Source organism: Palaemon carinicauda, chromosome 13, assembly GCF_036898095.1.
Source record: "Palaemon carinicauda isolate YSFRI2023 chromosome 13, ASM3689809v2, whole genome shotgun sequence".
Classification (NCBI taxonomy): Eukaryota; Metazoa; Arthropoda; class Malacostraca; order Decapoda; family Palaemonidae; genus Palaemon; species Palaemon carinicauda.
This window is the reverse complement of record NC_090737.1, coordinates 126438592-126446091: the sequence shown is the minus strand read 5'-3', so window position 1 is coordinate 126446091 and position 7500 is coordinate 126438592. Positions and strand designations below refer to the sequence as shown.

At 32.7% G+C, this 7500-nt stretch overlaps 1 pseudogene; it reads left to right on the top strand.

Annotated features, from left to right (window-relative positions):
- Positions 1-631, top strand: part of LOC137652064 (glutamate receptor ionotropic, kainate 2-like) — a 14983-nt pseudogene extending 14352 nt beyond the window's left edge.
- The last annotated feature ends 6869 nt before the right edge of the window (positions 632-7500 follow it).

Below are 7500 nucleotides of genomic sequence, written 5' to 3'. Positions count from 1 at the left end.
GTTTATATAGGAAATACTAATTCAATGTTGTTGCTGTTCTTAGAATATTTCATTTCCCTTCTTTCCTTTCCTCCCTGGGCTATTTTCCCTGTTGAGGCCCCTGGGCTTATAGCATCCTGCTTTTCCAACTAGGGTTGTAGCCTAGCAAGTAATAATAATAATAATAATAATAATAATAATAATAATAATAATGATAATAATTGACAGTAATATGATTTCAATTCGCTGTAGTAACACTGTTTATCACTGTCGCCATTTATATGTATATTGTAATTGAAGTCAACTTTATATCCTTTATTCATCTGTTTGTTCAATCGTCTACTTTCAGGAGTTATTCTGGCTACATGGCTGTTCATTTTCGAAATTCTTATCAAAATGATGAAAGAAGAGAAAAAAAGAAGAAATGGATGAAAATTGGAAACATAAGAGAAAGTACAAGAAAGGAAGAGTAATACTATAAAATGTAATGCATTAGATTAGAATATATGATATAATAAAGCAATATATTAGAATAAGAAATATTCTATATTTCTATATATCTACAGGGACAACTATGTGGCTAGGCTTAATTAATGGCATATAGGTATGGGTAACTCATCACTAATTAGGAAATTTCTAGTATTCATGATGATCACAGTATTGTATTAAAAAGAAAATTGTATGCCAAAAAAAGCACACGGATTAAATTCGTACCAAAATGTTAACGATAGTCAACAATGTTATTACATAGTTAATAAAGAATAATAAAGAGTATAAACGTATATACTTTTTTATTTCCTAACAAAATAATTATTGTCAATTTTTTTTATTAAGGCAGATTTGCACCGACTCACAGGGGTGCCCTTTTAGCTCGGAAATATTCCTAATAGCTGACCGGTCAGAAGTATTTTTGTCCGAATATCTCCGACCAATCAGCTATAAGAAAACTTCTCCGAGCTACAAGGGCACCCCTGTGAGTCGGTGCAAATCTGCCTCAATAAAAAAAATGACTATAGAATAAGGTATGAGGAAACTTTAGAAGAGAGAAAAAAGGAAGTTTGATATGCAGAAAAAGAACTAAGGTAATGAAGTTTTGCCTTATTCGGAGGTTAATTTATTAAATTCGCTGACGGTTAGTTTTGACAACCGATATCACTGAAACTTCTCTCTTGTTTCTGATTGGCTGAAAAATTCTAATTGTAATTTATGATGTGTGGAGAGAAGCAGGTGCTTTCACCAATCAGGAGGATTAGTTTTAACGATATCGGCTGCTAATATTTACTGTCAGCTAAAAAAGACAACAAATTTCATTCTATTTACTGTCAGCTTAAAAAGGCAATAGATTTAATTCTATTTACTATCAATTTGTAAAGACAATAGATTTCATTCTATTTATTGTTAGTTTGAAAAGACAATACATTTAATTCTATTGACTGTCAGCTTAAAAGGCCAACAGGTTTCATTCTATCGATTGTCAGTTTGAAAACACAATAGATTTAATTCTATTTATTATTCAGTATTATGTGGATTATGCGTTATAGTGTAAAAGTGACATATATTTTCTATAACGTTAACAATTAAAATGTTTTTGCAAATAGAAATCTATTGAGGGGAGGGGGTTTGGGGTGGTTCGGGGTGTCAGCCAGCAACTGGCCCTCCCCCATCCCTTTCAAATCATGGTTACGCCCCGGGTTCTCTTCATTTTTACCTTCCTTCCCTTTTTTTCATTCCTTTTATCTATCTTTTATTTTTTTCTTTCTATATGTGAGTATTTCTGTTAGATTTTCTTAATGTTAGCTTTTCTTAACACTGTATGTGTTATGACGTTGTCTTCAGTACTGTGTTTGCACTGAGATTTTTTAGTAGAGCTGTCACTAACAATTCATTCTATGTGATTTTTTTTGGTTTGGTAGTAGTAGTAGTAGTAGTAGTAGTAGTAGTATCCAAATAACCAAGTTAAACTCAGGTGTATAAAAATCAGATAAACAAACCAACTTAAGAAACTGTACATCTTTGTCAGTTTTCCTTTTGTACCCTGACTAGTTTCATAAAGCTTCTTCTTGGCTCCTCAAGGAAGGTATTAAAGACGTATGTGCGCAGTTAAGGGGTCAACTTGTATGGGATGATTTCATACAGTTAGTTATCACTTTTAAAATTTTCTTCTTGAGATTGGTTCTTAATGAGTTATTTCATCGGCATGAAGATATTTTTCACTTTTTGTTGGAGCTTGCATGTTTTAGGCCCATCTAAAACTAAGTGCGTTTAAGCTTGATTCCAGTTCCAGTTCTACTTCTATTTCTATCTGCTCTGTTTTCCTTTGTCCTGTAGTGGACTAGAAACGGTTGCATTTGTTGTTGTAGTGTATATATATATATATATATATATATATATATATATATATATATATATATATATATATATACTGTATATATATACACACATATATATATATATATATATATATATATATATATATATATATATATATACATACAGTATATGTATATATTATATATATATATATATATATATATATATATATATATATATATATATGCTAATTATATACTGTATATATTTAGCCTATCTATCTAAATATCTATCTATCTATCTATCTATATGTACACATATATATGTATGTACGAGTATGTATATATGTATGTATATATATGCATATGTAAATGTATATGTACACAGACACACACACACACACACACACACACACATATATATATATATATATATATATACATATATATATATATATATATATATATATATAAAACCACCTGTCAGGGATATTTATCATTACAATATATTAGGACGATTTATTTTACCAAAACTTCTATACAGTTTTTATCTTATAGTGGATACCATAAATCTATATTTTCAAATATGTTCAACGTTTTAGAATTATAAATAGAAATTGATTTCGACTCTAATTTCTTTCGGTACTGACTACTATTATTGTTATTACTATTATTGTTATTATCATTATTATTATTAATTTTAATATCATTATTATTATTATTATTATTATTATTATTATTATTATTATTATTATTATTATTCGTACTGTTATTATTATCATTATGACCATTATTATCATTTTCTATATTATTATCTTTATCATTATTCTTGTTAATATTATCTATATTCTTATTTTATGTATTACTATCATTATTATTGTTATTATTCATCATTATTTTATAATAATAATAATAATGATAATAATAATAATAATAATAATAATAATAATAATAATAATAATAATAATAATAATAATAATAATAAATTCAGTTATTGCTTATCAGTAATGCATTTCCATGCGTACTAAATCGTTCTATGGCTCCCAATCCTGTTATTATTGAAGATGTCACTTTTCCTATGGCTTCCTTTCTCATTTTGTCTCCTCTGCTTTGTTAAGATTCCCTGAATTATTTGTTTTTCATCTTCAAATGGTGTGGCTAATCATCTATTCTTAAGAATAAATTATATATTGGAAGAAAATATAATCATTATTTCCTATGATAATTTACTAATACTTAGATAAATCAGGGACCAATTCATTAATATCCACTTATAAATATCTTGATAAAGTGATAACTCATCATCATCATCTCCTATTGCGCCCATTGACGCAAAGGACCTTGATTAGATTTCGCCAGTCGTCTCTATTTTGAGCTTTTAAATCAATGCTTCTCTATTCATCTCTTACTCCACGCTTCATAGCCCATAGCCATGTAGGCCTAGGTCTTCCAACTCTTCTAGTGCCTCCTGGAGCTCAGTTGAAAGTTTGGTGAACTCACCTCTCTTGGGGAGTGCGAAGAGCATGCCCAAACCATCTCCATCTTACCCCTCAACATGATCTCATCCACATATGGCACTCGAGTTATCTCTTATAGTTTTATTTCTGATCCTGTCCTGCCATTCAACTCCCAATATTCTTCTGAGGGCTTTGTTCTCAAATCTACTAAATCTATTGGAAATTGCTTCATAGTCATACCACGACTCATGTCCATACATTCATGTATAATGAATTGAAGAGATTCACTGATATTAAAGAAAAGTAAGTTATAACCTAGCAATATGCTTTTGTGTTAACGTATATAATAAATGATTGAAGTTAGGAGGGGATAAGGAAATAGCGGGGGTGGGGGGGGGGGAGACGGTTCTGGCCGGGGTAAGGGAAGTCAATAAGGCAGGGGGGTTAGGGGGAAACGTCTGTCAAGGTCAAGGGCAAGGAAATGGCTGACATCAGCTACATTAAAGGCAACTGACAAACTGAATCATCGAAAGCTATTTTATCTTGTTATTCGCTCTGAAATCATTGGAAGATCAACCTTATTATTACCTCCGCCGATGAAGTTGGAAGGAGGTAACGTTTTACCTCCCGTTTGCGTGTTTGTGCGTGCGTTTGTTTGTAACCCGCCTCCTGGCCACAATTTTAATCGTAGAGTAATGAAACTTGCAGGGATTAACGGTTATGTAAAAAGCTGGAAATTATCAAATTTTGGGAGATCAAGGTCAAAGGTCAAGGCCACAGCCAAGCAAAATGTTCAATTAACATAATCAGCCATAAGTCTGGACATCGTTGTTACAGAGACTTCAAACCTGGTTCATATGTAAGTGTATAAAAAATCCAAGCCAATTAATGCTTGTTAAGGTCAAAGGTCAAGGTCAAGGTCGAGCAAAAGGTCAAGAAATGAGGTGCGGTGGCAGAGGTCTGCGCTTTACTGAGTGACCCTCTAGTATTTATTGTTAAGCAGCGAGGCCTGGATTAGTGTTGTTAAATACGGGCTCTTGCTATAAAAACTGGTCGTAGATTCACCCTTGAAAATTCTGATCAAATCTCTCATTTAATTAATGAGAATCCTTCTAGTTCAGTCACAATTCGATCATTTAAAAACAGCCAATTCAGATAGTATTCTCTCATTATATGTAATTAAAGCCTTTTTTATGATTTAATAAGGTCTAAACTTTATTACATGTGGCTTTTCTGTCTATATCAATAAGCGTCTTGGAAAACTATAGAGATTATAATCTCTTCCACTCTTTGTTTTTTTTTTTTTTTAAGCTTTGATAGGCCTAAGCTTGAAAGGTACATTTGAATTCCAGCTCAATAGGCCTAAACATATAGCCCTACGATATTTAGAGATTTTCAATTTTAATCATAATTTCAATCATTGCTTCTTCCTGGAATTGCAATTACTACAATCAAACGAAGAAACTTCGATTTTGCATTTCTGTAAGTAATGGAATCCAAAGATTAAAAGTAGATAAAACAAAAGAAAAAAAAAGAGAATAGAAAGAAGTGATTAAAGAGAGACTCTCCCTTTCTCTCTAATCACACACACACACATACAGAGAGAGAGAGAGAGAGAGAGAGAGAGAGAGAGAGAGAGAGAGAGAGAGAGAGAGAGAGAGAGAGAGAGTAAATTACAGAAAGAAGTTAACGAAATAAAATGGGATTCATTCATTCATGGAGATTTTACCATATATATATATATATATATATATATATATATATATATATATATATATATATATATATATATATATATATATATATATATATATATATGATAAATTTTAGCACATTTAGACGTGTTTTTCATATTCAGATAAGCCATATATATTTTTGATACATTAATGTCTGGATTCTCTTAACGACCTCGGGATCAGAGCCCCAGGCGAAATCACACAAAGACAAGAGCTTGTGTCCGGCCGGGAATCGAACCCTGGTCGGCAAGCTTGTACAGACAGTGACTAACCCACTTGGCCATGAAGAAAGATAAAAGTCAATGACAATTCTTCTGTACTTATACCTGTCGAATTCAGGTATTTTGTACTTAGAATTGAAATCAACCCATCTTCACCATCGTAGCTAATTGCTAGTTTGTTACTTGGCATTCAATTAATGATAAATTTTTGCACATTTAGACGTGTTTTTCATATTCAGATAAGCCATATATATATATATATATATATATATATATATATATATATATATATATATATATATATATATGAGAGAGAGAGAGAGAGAGAGAGAGAGAGAGAGAGAGAGAGAGAGAGAGAGAGAGAGAGAGAGAGAGAGAGAGCTTGCCAAAAGACGAGTGATACAAATGTATGTTTATAATATTTATAAGATTAGCAACTTTACCATTCGTTAAAATCACCGGATGTTTCTTGCAAGTATAGTCGAACATCTTTAACCTTAGAAAAAAAAAAATAAACAGGAAATCGCTCTATCGCGGCTGTCATAGTCATTTAGGGTTGTGGTGGCCGATGTGGTAACGTCCCTGACAAGTGAACACCAGACTGGGTTCGAGTCCCGCTCAAACTCATTAGTTTCTTTAGTCGCTGCGTCCTCACGATCCTTGTGAGCTAAGGCTGGGGTGTTTGGGGGAGCCTATAGGTATATCTGCTGAGTCATCAGCAGCCATGGCCTAGCCCTCCTTGGTCCTAGCTCGGGTGGAGAGGTGGCTTAGGCGCTGATCATATGTATATACAGTCAGTCTCAAGGACATTGTCCTGCTTGATAGGGCAATGTCACTGTCCCTTGCCTTTGCCATTCATGAGCGGCCTTTAAAACCTTTAAATACGTGATATTACGTTATAACTATGAGCTCTTGCTGAGCAAAAAATAAAATAGAATAAATACTATTAATGTGAATGAATTTTCTCATACGTTTCTTTAGCACCGGCGCTGGTGGAGAGGAGGCCATTCATCTATTGGATGCTACTGGGGATAGTTGAAATTAAAAGATAGAAAAATGGAAAAAATGAAATGGGAACTGGGTTAAGGTCGAAGGCTAGAAAGTAGATGCAACTAAGGTCTTATGGGACGTTGCAAAGACTTTTTTTTTTTTTTAACCACAGATTGTGTCGAAGGGTAAAAAGTGGATGCAAGTAGGCGCTGAAGAGACGTCGTAAAGACTTTTAGCCACGGTAGAGTCGATGGCTAGAAAGTGGCTGCAAGGAAGGGTTGAGGGAACGTTGCAAAGACTTTTTTTTTTTACCACAGATAGTGTTGAAAGCTAAAAAGTGGATGCAACTAAGGACTGAAGGGACTTTTAAGACTTTTTAGCAGCAAGAAAAGTCTAAGGCTGGAATGAACGTTGCAAAGACTTTTTGCAATACTTACAGTGCATTGCAAGAGGTGCACTGACGACACTGCCCTTTCTGTGAGTTTTTTTCGGTAAGAATAAGCAGATTTAAAAGAAGCTTCCTCTACAATTCCTTGATTCCGAATTTGAAGGTTGAACTAGCCAGTGACTGGGGTTCTGTTTTTCTTCTGAGCCCTCCTCTATTATTATGTGGAAGACTTGTCTGTTTGGTTTAAGCTAGATTTTTATAAATTTCTTTTCAGTAGAATATAAATTTCATAAATGCTTTCTTATTACTCTTTCAAATACACTCACTCTTAAAATGAGTTAATACATGAAATGATAAAAACCTAGTAAATATATAAAGAAAGTGATGAAGAAAGAAAATGAGAAAATAGATGAATACGAA